This window comes from Dioscorea cayenensis, unplaced genomic scaffold, assembly GCF_009730915.1.
Source record: "Dioscorea cayenensis subsp. rotundata cultivar TDr96_F1 unplaced genomic scaffold, TDr96_F1_v2_PseudoChromosome.rev07_lg8_w22 25.fasta BLBR01001729.1, whole genome shotgun sequence".
NCBI classification, from domain to species: Eukaryota; Viridiplantae; Streptophyta; class Magnoliopsida; order Dioscoreales; family Dioscoreaceae; genus Dioscorea; species Dioscorea cayenensis.
The window spans coordinates 56,827-69,549 of record NW_024088120.1 but is presented as its reverse complement, the minus strand read 5'-3'; the positions used below and the strand labels follow the sequence as shown (position 1 = coordinate 69,549).

Here is a 12,723-nt window from a genome sequence, read left to right as displayed (position 1 = left end):
CCCGCAGGCAATCTGAGGACTTAGTTCACCGCACTCGCTCCGTCCGTGTCCACCTCTACCCTGTGTCCCATCTCAACGACCTCGCCCTAGCAAATCCTCCATCCAATCATTCCGATCGTCCTCTAGCCGGCAATGTCTGCTGCTCGAACTCCATCTCCATCAAGGATCTCCACTCCCATAGAGCCTTCTCTGCCCGCCTCCACTTCGTTTGATGACTCCGTTGATGATCAGATAGCCGTAGTAGGGAAAGAAGTGGTTGGAGATGTTGGGGATTGATCTGATGGATTCGAGGATGGCTTGATCCGGAGCACGGTGCCTGATTGTGAGTTGTTGGAAAAATCGATTATCTCCAAGGATGGGATTGGTGGAGCGGTGAGGGTTTTTGGAGAGGAAGGTGCTCGTCGACCGCTGCTGCGTTCGAGGAATCAACCCACCGAGCGATTGGTGAGGATTCGATTCTTTTTCTCTATTTACTTGCTTCAGGGTTAAGGCAATGCAAGCTGTTTGATTTTTATTTTAGGGTTTGCGTTTACTGTATTGTGTGAGTTCTGAGAAAAGCAGGAGAGGCCATATTTATTTCGAGCTGGTTCTTTGATTCATGTTTCATGCTATTCAGGTTCTCTGATTTTGTTTGTTAGGGTTAGGGTTTGTTGGGGTCTGTGGATCATGAGGTAAACCATTTGGTAATCTTCGGTAGTGATGGCTGTGTTTCATGGTTTGCGCTATGTGGTTTATCTGATTTTGATTTTAGGGATAGATGCAGCTTATCTGAGTTTGATTTTAGGTATAGAGATTATTGTGTTGCATGCTTGTGAAGAGAACTTTTAGCCATGTGCATGAATTGTAAGGAAACCCATTACTCATGTGTATTGGGTGTTGATTTTATGCCTTCAGGTTCAAGCCATGAAAATTTCCTGGTTTTGATTTTTGGTATTGTTCTGCGGTTACTGGTGTATGCTTGTTATGCATCATCAATTTGCTTAATCTGTTTTTTGTTTAAGGCTTTTGTTTAATGTAAATTATGAATATAATCGTCCATGATTCATGCAATGCAAAGTTTCCCACTGTGATTTAACGAGTTGAACTTCTTGTGTTATGAGAATTTTAGCCATTACCTATGCTTATTGGTGAGTTATAATTCGAAGACTTTTTTAATGTTATCAGGGGCTTGTTCCTTGCTTCCTTGCTCGCGATTGAAGCTTTATGGAAACCCAAAAACTTTTAGCTACAAAAGATTGCTTCCATTTCTCATGGAAATTGATAGTTCAAGTAATTTCACTAGACCACTACCCTTTGACACTTCCATCATTGCTGTCTATTGATTCTTCGTCATGCCAAAACCTTCATTGCTTCAGATTATCCTACAAAGAATCCTCCATCACATAAAGTAAATTCCTTCCCAGAAGGAAAGCATGAAGTTCAAGGCATTGGAGAATCTTTGAATACTCAAATGAGTTTTAATTTAAACGTTGCTGAAAGACATGTTGGTGAAAACCACAACTTGAGAACTTTTAATGTTGCCGATCACAAACCAACAAGAATATCAGCACTGAATGATGAAAGGCAAGGGGAAATTAATGACATGAAACCAAGGGCTACTCAAGAAGGTGGCAGTTTTGAATTGGAGCTTATGATCGGATCATTTCATTTGCCACCAGACAGGCCTCCAAGTGCTAGCAATTGCAGGTCTGACAAAGAAAGTTGAAGAAGTTTGCCAGAAAGTAATATCATACATGGATAAGACCACCGTTGCAGGTGCTTCTTCACGTGGAGTTCCCTTTCCAATGGGACACAGTGTTTTTGCTCCGAAACGAGGTATTTTGAAGAGCCAAAAGAGTGGATGCCGAGGCCCCTGCCGATGTTTGGATTGTATTACTTTTCTTGTTCATGCCGAGAAGGGATTTGAATTCTCCAAGAAACGGATACATGGAGCAGATGATCCCATAGTAGGGCTAATGAAGGAACTTTCACACCTAAGGAGTTTAGTGGAGAAATCAGTGCTTAGAGTCGAAGACAAAAAATACCATTCAGACCTTCAGCTCAACGAGGAATCATGTAATTTGGATATTATTGTTAACTTCTTATTATTATGCTACTATGTTTTTTTTCCTATTCCAGCCAAAATATAATCCTCTTGGGTTTTGTTTTGCATTTCTTGTGGAGGGCAACTTTGAGTGATAATAGATTTCATTGTTTCATTGAAAAAAGTTGAATGACCAAATAGTTTTAACTGTGTTTTTCTTGCTTAATCTGCTTATTTGCTAATGATGAAATTGCAAACTTGGGAATGTAAACTTAGTTACATAGTTTGACTAGATCAATTTGATTCAAAGATGAGCTGCAACTGGGGCAAAGTCATTTAAGTCATTGGACTTAGTGTAGAAGGTTAAGTTGGATTTTGGAGTCTTTTCTGCATGTAAAACTTGCTAGCAATCTCATTAAGTGTAGAATTAAACAGGACTAAATGGAACCTTTTCTTGACACTATAAAATTGCATCTTATGTGTGTGTGTTCAAACATTTGTTGGTGATTAATCAATAGTGTCTTTATTATCAAGCAACAATGCAATCCTCAGTGAAATTTTCTTTATAATAGCAGCAGTTGAAAGAAGCCTGCCAAAGAGCACTCAAAGCAGAGGAGACAACAAAGAGCTTCTTCAGCCATATGTTCAATGGCCTCAATGAACATTGCCGAATTCCTGTGAGTTTCATCAAGTTTGGCAATTGAAAATGACTCGTTTTTTCATTGTCATAAATAACTACATAATTTTCGGTCTGATTTTTTCCTTATTTTTGTAAAATAAAATTTTTACAGGGACGATGTGTGACATTTGCAGAATGCACTGCACAGAACAACATACAATGATTGTCTTAAGTGTCTCTAATGCATCTTCTGTTATTTTTTGCCATTTCTTGTTATTAAATAATGAAAAAGCTTCATCTCTTTCAGGAAATGAACATCACTAAACTTCAAATAGTGCTTGTTAATTTGTACTCCCCATAAAAGCAAGGAGACCAAGAAATCTTCCCTGAATTACTCTCTTCAAGTTTTTGTAAATATTATATGAGATTTATTATTGTTATTTTTTGTTCTTTATGCTATTGATATTTGAAACTTCTCCAGAATCACTGGTGTCCATTGTGAACTACGTTTCTTTTATATACTTGTTATTATTTGTATCTGTATTCTAGTAATTCTTACCAACTACTTTTAACTCATTGATTTTCTGAATCAATGATTTGAGATTATTATTATTATTATTATTATTGCTCAACAGTTTATAGCTCAATCCTTAGTAATTAATGCTCGTGGCATTATGTGTGAGCAATACTGATCTGTATATAAATTGATGTATAAGATCACATATATTGTAAATTGTATTACCAGAAAATATGTTAAAACTGTTGGTTTGATTGAAAGTAGATATATAGTTGACATTTAACCAGTTGCAGAGTTTGACTGAGATATGTTATTAGGCGATGTTGGTTCTGTATCATATATCAAAGAATTTCATAGCTTTATATTAAGCAAGTTGTTGATGTTCTCTTGGGTCTTTCATGTTGGTCAACAATGGAGGCCACCTACACAGGCAGCTGTGAGAAGAATATTTTTTTTTTAAGAAAAAAAAAAATTAGTGTAATGTGTGTAGTGGTTGGTGAGCTTAAGCAAGAGATGGAGAGTTTTAGACACAATGGGTGAAAGTGAAAATTAGAGAAAAGAGTGAAAGAAAAGAGCGAAAAATTAGAGAGTTAGTTTATATACTCTCATTTTAAGAGGGATAAAATTTGTTTGCTCCCTTGTAGTTTGGGAGATTATAACTCTTAATTTTCTTATTTTAGTGAAATTCTTCTATTATTGTCCATGGTTTTTATATAATTTATTTAGGGGTTTTTTTTCATAAATTTTATGTCTTCCATTTTTGTCACAATTTTCAATTTATTTTTGTTGTGGCCTTCCTTTATCTAATTTGATTATTCGCAACAAGTGGTATCAAGACTTGATTAAAGTTTGTATATCTATTTATCATATGCTTTGTTCTTACTAGTATAAGTGAATCACAAAAATTAAATTAAATTAGTATTTATTTTTTGAACAAAACTAATTACTGTTGTTGAAACAATCTATGATAGAAATAATGATAGCAAGAAAAACTCAATGAGTGGTTTGTAAAAATAAAATGCTATTCAAAATAAATTATGAAGTTCCTTAAATAAATTATGGTAAAAAATTATAAGTATTGATTTTTTTAAGGCCTTTTCTGAAAAATTGTAATATTTTTTAAAATTTAAAAGGCCAAACCGGCACCCTAAATGGGTATTGATTTGACAACCAAAAGCTATTTTGCTCAATAAATGCCCTTGGCCCATTTTGATAAGCTTAAAATAAAAGAGAGCTTCAATTGGAAAAAAAAACGCCCAACAATAATTATTAGATATATTTATTTAAATAATTAAAAATATCATAAGAATTGGTTGAGGATAGTCAAAACTAAATATAACCAGCTTTCTTTTACTTTTTTTTAATTTCCCACAACATCTAATTGATTTTACTCGGTTGACATTTTTGTATAAGATCTAATAATTTATATTTACAATTTAATAATTATTAGAGAACAATCCGAATCCTATTAATAACTTACATAAATATTACAAATCGATACATAGTGACCATCCATTCATGAACTTTGACAAATCAATTTACTAAAACAATTGCCTAAGGAAAAAAAACTCAAGACTCGGGCAAACTCCTAGTTTGGATCAAATAATTATTCAATTCCAAATCAAAGTAAAAAAAAAAACTCAAGACTCAGTCAAACTCCTAGTTTGAATCAGATAGTTATTCAATTCCAAATCAAAGTAAAAAAAAATCAACATTAAACACCAAATTAAAAAGCTCCTCTTACATACTCTCTATATAAACAAACCAAACACTCTAAAAAGAGTTCCCTATAGCTCCATCACTCCTTTGACCGCCGGGAGATATCCTCGAGACTAGAAGAGAGGTTTGTAAGTTTTGTGACCTACAGTGCAAAGCATTAATGGATGGCTATTCACAATGTTGTTATGGTTATGCAAATAGGCGAAAAACTTCTCCCTCTTCCTCCTCTTCTTCTATCGCTTCTTCTAACTCTAGGAGCATGAACTCGATCGTATCTGATGGCAATAGGTGTTTCAACTTAGAAGAACTATTTCTGAAGAAAGATACAATAACAACAACAACAATAGATGATATATTGAGTAATGAGCGTTTCAGCTTAGAGAAACTTTTTGTGAGAAGTGAGACAATCTTTACCTGATTTAATACTAACCGATATGTGTTTCAACTCTGAAGATTACGACAATATCTTGGGAAGTGAAAACAACATTATTGATGCAGCTAATGATGCATCTTCTTCTACTACTCCTAGGAATTTGATCAGATCTGATGGTGATAAGACTTTCAACTTACGAGAACTACTTCTGATCAAGGATACAGCAATAACACCAACATTAGATGATATATTGACTGATGAGCGTTTCAACTTAGAGAAACTCTTAGTGAGAAGTGAGACAATCTTTCCTGATTTAATACAAACTGATACTTGTTTTAACTCGGAAGATTACAACAATATTTTGGGAAGTGAAAACAGAATTAATGATGTAGCTAATGATGCATCTTCTTCTACTACTACTCCTAGGAATTTAATCAGATTTGATGGTGATAAGACTTTCAACTTACGAGAACTACTTCTGACGAAAGATACAACAATAACACCAACATTAGATGATATATTAACTGATGAGCGTTTCAGCTTAGAGAAACTCTTGGTGATGACTGAGACAATCTTTTTAGCGTAGAGAAACTGTTGGTGATGAGTGAGACAATCTTTCCTGATTTAATACTAACTGATATATGTTTCAACTCCGAAGATTACGACAATATTTTGGGAAGTGAAAATAGGATTATTAATGTAGCTAATGATGCATCTTCTACTACTACTAGATTGGAATAAATTTTTAGGTTGTCACAATTTTGCTTTATACTGTCATATGTTGCTCATTTACCCAAAAAATCTTTGTAATAATTGAAATAGAAAACTTAGAAAATATTCTATTATATTGTACGATATTTCTTTACAGACTATTTTAAGAAATTGTAAAGTGATTTGAATTTATTGTATTTATAATAGACATCAATAGAAACACCCTTTATTTTTTATTTTTGTTAAAATCAAAACTAAAGTTTTTTTAAGTAAATATAAAATGCTTAGGACTTGAATTAAATCCAACAATTGTTGGCAACGGAGTCTTACCTTGCATTTTTAAACCTAAATTTCACTTCATTATAATTAAATTATCAAGAATTTGTGCTAATGTCTCAATATGTCATCTACATACAATTAGTTCACATTTAATTTAATTAGTTGTCAAAAATAACTCTGATTTGCACAATTGATCAGGTGCAATTGTTCTACACAAGTGCTTACACTATACTTTCATTCACTTCTTTGGACCAGATAGACATTACTCCAATAATTTCTCATCTCCTAAATGCTCCGAAATTTTACATTTTGTGCAATTTGTTTTTTACATAAAATAGAGCATTATATTGAGATTTTCAACCTTAAAATAAAGCACTATATAAAATAGTATTTTCACCTTAAAATTCATATTGATGCTTCATAACATCACTCACTTATTTCTGAACACAAAAGACCAATGTATCACAATTTCACAATACTAAAAAGGAAACAAGATACACGTGTCAATCATTGTATGGATTAAGTATGATCAAGCGATAACCTAGCAGTACTCTGGTTGCCTTTCAATTTATAATTAAAAGTTTATTGTTTTTTTAACAAGAATATTCTAGAATAAATGATGAGATGGCAATGAATTAATGGCTTACCTACAATGAAGTTATTATAAAGAACCATTGTGTGTCTTGACCTCATAGCTCCATAGGCTTCAAAACATCCTAAAATTAAATTGCATATGATTAAGCATCTGAAATTTAAAAACTTAAAAGATCAAAACATTCACAAATTCAATCTCAGTTCAGTTGCTTGAAATTTTACAGCATGATAAAATAAGACATGTCTCAGATTAGCTGAATAATTCTTCAAAAAGTACATAAAAGCATGTAACATGATGGAAGGAAAATAGAGCAAGCCTTTGTCTGTAATTTTCTTTGATTTGCTAGCCTTTCATGTTCTTTTTATTATTCAAGGGGTTGGAAAGAAACATTATGGCTATAAACGCTAAAAATTTCAACTCAAATATCCATCTCAAAGACATTGAAAGCATGAAGGACTAGCTATTGGTAGTTAAACAACTATGAATCACAATTGACTAGATAACGATCAGAATCGTCAATCAAGGGTTAAGGTTATCCTGAAATTTCTATGCAAATTGATTACACATCTAAATAGAAAGCAAAGCATAGAAGATGAACCAAATGATTTATATCGAAATTCCAATTAGACTAATACTGCCTGAAGATGAGTATATAGAGTTGTTAATCAAAAACATCCTTTGTTACTGCCTCCTACATAGCATGGTTTGTATAGAACTCTTAACACCAATTGCATATCAAGCTCTATTCAGTAGAACAATAGAGTCTTCATCAAGGCTACAAAAGCAAGCAAGAACACAATACAGTGGCTTGCTCCTCTGCTACAGAGCAGAGACAGGAGCAAGAGCATGAACTACTCAACTAAAGAATGTTCTCTATCACAGTGCAAGCCAACAGTGAGACAATGTCTACAAGCTAATCAATATATTGTAACCAACAATCATATACAATATATTGATTTTTCAAAGAGAAGTCAACAAGCGAGTCATGGTCATTTATAAGTGAGATTATAGTCACCCCCCGAAAGACTAGCTTCCCAGGAGGAAGTTGGCATGCAATGCATCCCACCCACTTGGTTTATTGAGATGCCTAGTGATCTCATAATCAATCCATAAGAAATCCATAAACAATCTCTTCCTTCCCTCAAATTATATGCATCTACCATTAAGGCAATTGAGTTCAGACTTGCAGTAAATATTTGTCAGAAAATACTATGAAAACTCATCTTGAACACAAGAGAGAACTCTTAATTATTTGATCATACCTACTTTCAGAAAAAACCATGATGCTTACGTATAAAGTTCATTAGTTAACTAGAGCAGTTTAGGAATTCTTCCAATATAGTATAGACAAAAGATACTCCTTTTTGCCTTCCCCTCAAATCCAATAGAGTCAAAGGCTTTCGTCACGGACTGCTCTACATTCAGCCACGCCACAGTGACTTCCAAAGCGCTACAGACAGGATGAATAAACCCAGAGTGAAGAAAAAAACTGGCTTTCCTTTAAGAGATGATTCTTAACGCAAAAGGCGGACTTCCATCGCTCTACTCTAAGATTGAGTGTTGATAAACTCAAAAATCCTGACCCTACAAATCTTAATGATGAACCATAAACTCAAAAGCTTTGCCATATCAAGCAAAAGCTAAACTCTAAGCCAAAAATATAAACCTATTGGTGAAACCCAAATTCCAACTTGATGGAACACACAGGATTTAGCAATGTGTTGCATTGACAGGGATGCAAGTGTTTTGCTGGCCAGCTCCTTTAGTCATAACACTCGGACCCTGCATTTTCCCCTTTACATAGACACCAAACCATAAATCTAAGATGAGAATTTTCAAGGTTTGAACCTTGTAGCACAGAACTAGCACCCAATAAACATGGGACCGAAATCAGAGAACCTTATAATAACATGAACCCTGAAAAAAAAAAGCTCAAGGTCTTCTCACAATCCACACAATACAATTAAACCTAACCCTAAAAAATCAAAGTCAGATAGGTTACACAGCACAGACAATGAAACACATAACCAGCACTACAGAAGATGGCTAATGGTTTACCTCACGAGCAACACAGCCCAACCAACCCCGAACCCTAACCCCAAAAACAGTGAATTTGAATATCATGAACCTTGATGCATAGAACCAGCTCCAAAATAAACATGGACTCGCCTACTTTTCCTCACAAATCACGACTCTCACAACATAGTAAACCCTAACCCTAAAAGTGAACAACTTGCATCAAATCAACCCTGAAGCAATTAGGTTAAATATAAATCAAATTGAAGCTCACCAATAGCTTGTTGGACTAATTGCTCAAATCCAGCAATGGCCAACTAGCACAATCCTCTCCAAAAAACCCTCTCAGCTCCACCAATTCCATCGTTTGAGGAAAAAACCCGATTTATCCGAGAACTAACAATCAGGTGCCATACTCCGCCTGAAACCATCCTCCAATCCATCAGATCGATCCCCAACATCTCCAACCACTTCTTTCCCGATATGCCGATCCAATCAGGGAAAGACTTTACAGGAGCACAGATCCTTGATGGAGATGGCATATTGGCACCCCGAATAGCAGGCATCGTCGGCCGGAGGATGATCGGGAGGACAAGATGGAGGGCGTCGCCGGTGATTGGCGAGATGGTGATTGTCTTCTCGAGCTTCCAGATCATTTTATAATATAAAAAAAACAGAGAGTTTGGCGCGAAAAATATAAAATCTTATTATTATTGAATTAATGTGAATATATGTTTTGAGCACATAGTTTTTTTAATTTAATTAATAATTAGCTTTTATTAATTATTACGGCTAATGTGTGTGCACTATTAAAAAGAAATACAAAAGTAGTAGTTTTTGCATGCATGCCCTGCCCCTCAAAGATTCTTTTATTTCTTTTTCATGTATATTTTTAATTACTCCCGTTTTTCTTAAATACATGTCATTTAAGGTGTTGCATAAGAATAAAGGATAGCATTAAATTATCTAAACTTTAACATAAAAAAACAATCAAATTACTAAACTATCCATCTCTTAAAACCATATATATATTTTTTTGGATTATAAATATTACTTTTTTTTTATTTATATAACTTAGAAAATTAAAGATCAGTAAAATTGAAAAATAAATAAATAAATAAATGTTGCCTTGATATTTTAAAACAATAATGATTTTGGAATAAATTTTTTTCCCTAAAACGACATGTGTTTTGAAATGGAGGGAGTAACATTTAATGTGGATCATTTATTACATAGATTATGAATATTTTTTTGTTTATTTTGAGTATGTTTATTTATAAAATTAATTTATATTTTAAAATAAAGTTATTTATTAAATATTAAATTTATATATTTAATAAAGAAATCAAATACCGAAATAACTATGATATTTAAATAATAGGTGAAAAGTCTTTTTTTTTTTATAAATTAAATTATTACTTTCTCTATAAATAAAAAGTTATTTTATTTCCCACTTGAATTAAAAGTCAAGGGTTACAATGAGTGGTTATCAATATTTTTCAACCAAATGAAAAAAATAAATTGCTAATATAGTGGAGTGACCAATGCCCGCATTTCATATTGAATGGTATTCTAGAATCATTTTTGAAAGACACACATAGGCTGAACTTATTTATATTAAGGGGCCGGTTGCCCGTATTTTAAATTACAGTGTAAATCAAATTACATGTAAGTCAATTTACTATATTTTAACTTACATCATGGTTGTTTAGTTACCTGTAATTGGAAAATTGTTGCATTTACTTTTCAAGTGTTTGGTTTAGTATAAATTGTAGGTTAAAATCACCATATAAAGTAAGTGGTGAGATTACCTTTTTTTTCAAAATTTTTATATTTTTAAAATTTTTTAATATTTTATTTAAAATTTATTTTATTTATTTAAATAGATTAGAGGTAATGGATTAGATTTTATCTATTTAAAATCTATTTTGTTTATTTAAATTAGAAAATTTTCATTCATATTTAATTAGATCGGAGGTTAATGGCATGGCGGAGACGATCATCATCAATTCCTCGCGATGGAACTTCAACTGCCCCTCGATGAAGGCTTCGATCGCCTTCCGGAACTCATTGTCGTCATCAATCACCGCCATCGCCGGAGCATTCTCCCCGATTTCGGAAGGCTTCCACACTAGAACGGTCTCTGATCATTGGCGCTCAACGGGACTTTGCTTCTTCTCCATCTTCTCTAATATCATTTTTCGATAATCTATCTTTGTCTCCACGCACACCGCCTTGTCATCATACACTACTATGTTTGCCTCCCTCGGCGACGTGATATGGTAGGAGCCGCAGGTTTCGAAGAAGTCATTGTAGAGATCATCGGCGAGAGGCGATGAAGCGGTGGAGGCCGGGGATGTAAAGAGATTACCGGATTTGGTGAAGAGGACGAGGACGATGGCATTGCCGAGGAGGAAGACGAAGCAAGGACTGAGGACGATGGCAGTGGACTCTGATCAGGACGCCCAAGAAGGAGAGTGGTAACATTAATTAAAAAAATTTAAAAACAAGTGCTGCATTTGGACTTACGGTCAAACCCAATGCAGCAAAACACCTATTTTGCTGCATTTAGACTCACATCACATATGTTTTCACAGTGAACCAAACAACCATGTGAGCATTTTACCTGTAAATCAAATTACATTACACCTACTTACGGGTAACCAAACAGCCCCTAATAGGAACTAACAAAGATGCACAAAACTTGTCCTTAATTATTTTCAAAGATTGGAGATCTCCAATTCCTAATCTCCTCTTAATTATTGTGCCTTCCATCTAAGCATAAATATAACAATATTAATAATAATTATTTTATATAATAAATATAATACACTAGTTGAAACGGGCTTTCTTAGTGAAACCATGAGGAGCAGCTTGTCCACCTTATTCCAAAAAAGAAAGAAAAAAGAAACATGAGTGGATGGACAATAAAACTTTTATTAATTTTTGTATTCATATGGAATCAGAGACAGTGTCATATTTATTATTTATTATAAAAAAATAATAATAATAATTGCATAGTGTCATATGCTATCAAACCAAAACAACATCGACTTTCCATCTAAAATTAGTTTGTATTTTTCTGGTTATTTCAATGTTAATTTGTATTAAAAAACAACCAAAAATTGATTTTCATACAATTAATCTTTTAAATAGAATCGTTGTTCACTTAGGTCCAATGTATATATAGATATTTATATGAATAATGAGGTGCACCTCTAACAACATTATAGTTCAAATTAAGCACGGTAATTAATTAAAATATTGGAAATTTAAGAACTATAAGATAAATACATTTCACAGTCTTTGTTTTTATAATTAAAGGGTTTTTACATTGTAGATACTTGTAAAAATAGTTACTTTCCTTTATAGTACTTGAAAAATTGATTCTCTATGGTACCTTTCTTAAAAATTTTAAAATCCTTTTATTTACCATATATGCATGTTTATATACACTTTTCTTATCCGGGATAAGCCTGATCTCCTAAAATAATAATAATAATAATTTTATTCAAAAAAAATGAATGAAATTCAAGATAAAAAAAAGAAAAAAATTAAAAAAATGGATAATGATGCGGATATTAAAAAAAAAGAAAAAAATATATATCTTTATCTAGAGATGTTAGGATTTTTTATATTTAATATATATATAATACATTAAAAAAAAAGAGGAGAGATAAACTTTAAGGGTGATCTCCAATATCAGATTTTTTTTAAACTCAGATAAAAAAAAAATCTGATTTTAAATAAAAAAATAAAAAAATAAATTCCCAAAAAATAGGAGAGGTATCGGATTTTTGAATTCTTTTTATATAACAAATTCAAGAATAAAAAATAGGATTTATTATAAAAAATAGTAAATAAATCTGAA

At 32.9% G+C, this 12,723-nt stretch overlaps 2 long non-coding RNA genes across 4 annotated transcripts; one reads left to right on the top strand and one right to left on the bottom strand.

Moving 5' to 3' along the window:
• The first annotated feature begins 7 nt into the window (after nucleotides 1-7).
• LOC120256934 lies at nucleotides 8-3,080 on the top strand. Of its 3 annotated transcripts, none has more exons than XR_005535463.1 (4): nucleotides 8-444; nucleotides 1,165-2,055; nucleotides 2,599-2,700; nucleotides 2,815-3,080. It is a non-coding gene; the product is annotated as an uncharacterized LOC120256934 (long non-coding RNA). The 3 variants fall into 3 exon arrangements; XR_005535465.1 differs by having other exon boundaries at nucleotides 2,596-2,700; XR_005535464.1 differs by lacking the exons at nucleotides 2,599-2,700; nucleotides 2,815-3,080 and having other exon boundaries at nucleotides 1,165-2,207.
• A 1,579-nt stretch (nucleotides 3,081-4,659) lies between these two features.
• On the bottom strand, nucleotides 4,660-9,505 carry LOC120256935. The gene is made up of 4 exons (XR_005535466.1): nucleotides 9,127-9,505; nucleotides 6,889-6,957; nucleotides 5,293-5,459; nucleotides 4,660-5,191 (listed from the first exon to the last, which is right to left on the bottom strand). It is a non-coding gene; the product is annotated as an uncharacterized LOC120256935 (long non-coding RNA).
• Between the last annotated feature and the right edge of the window lie 3,218 nt (nucleotides 9,506-12,723).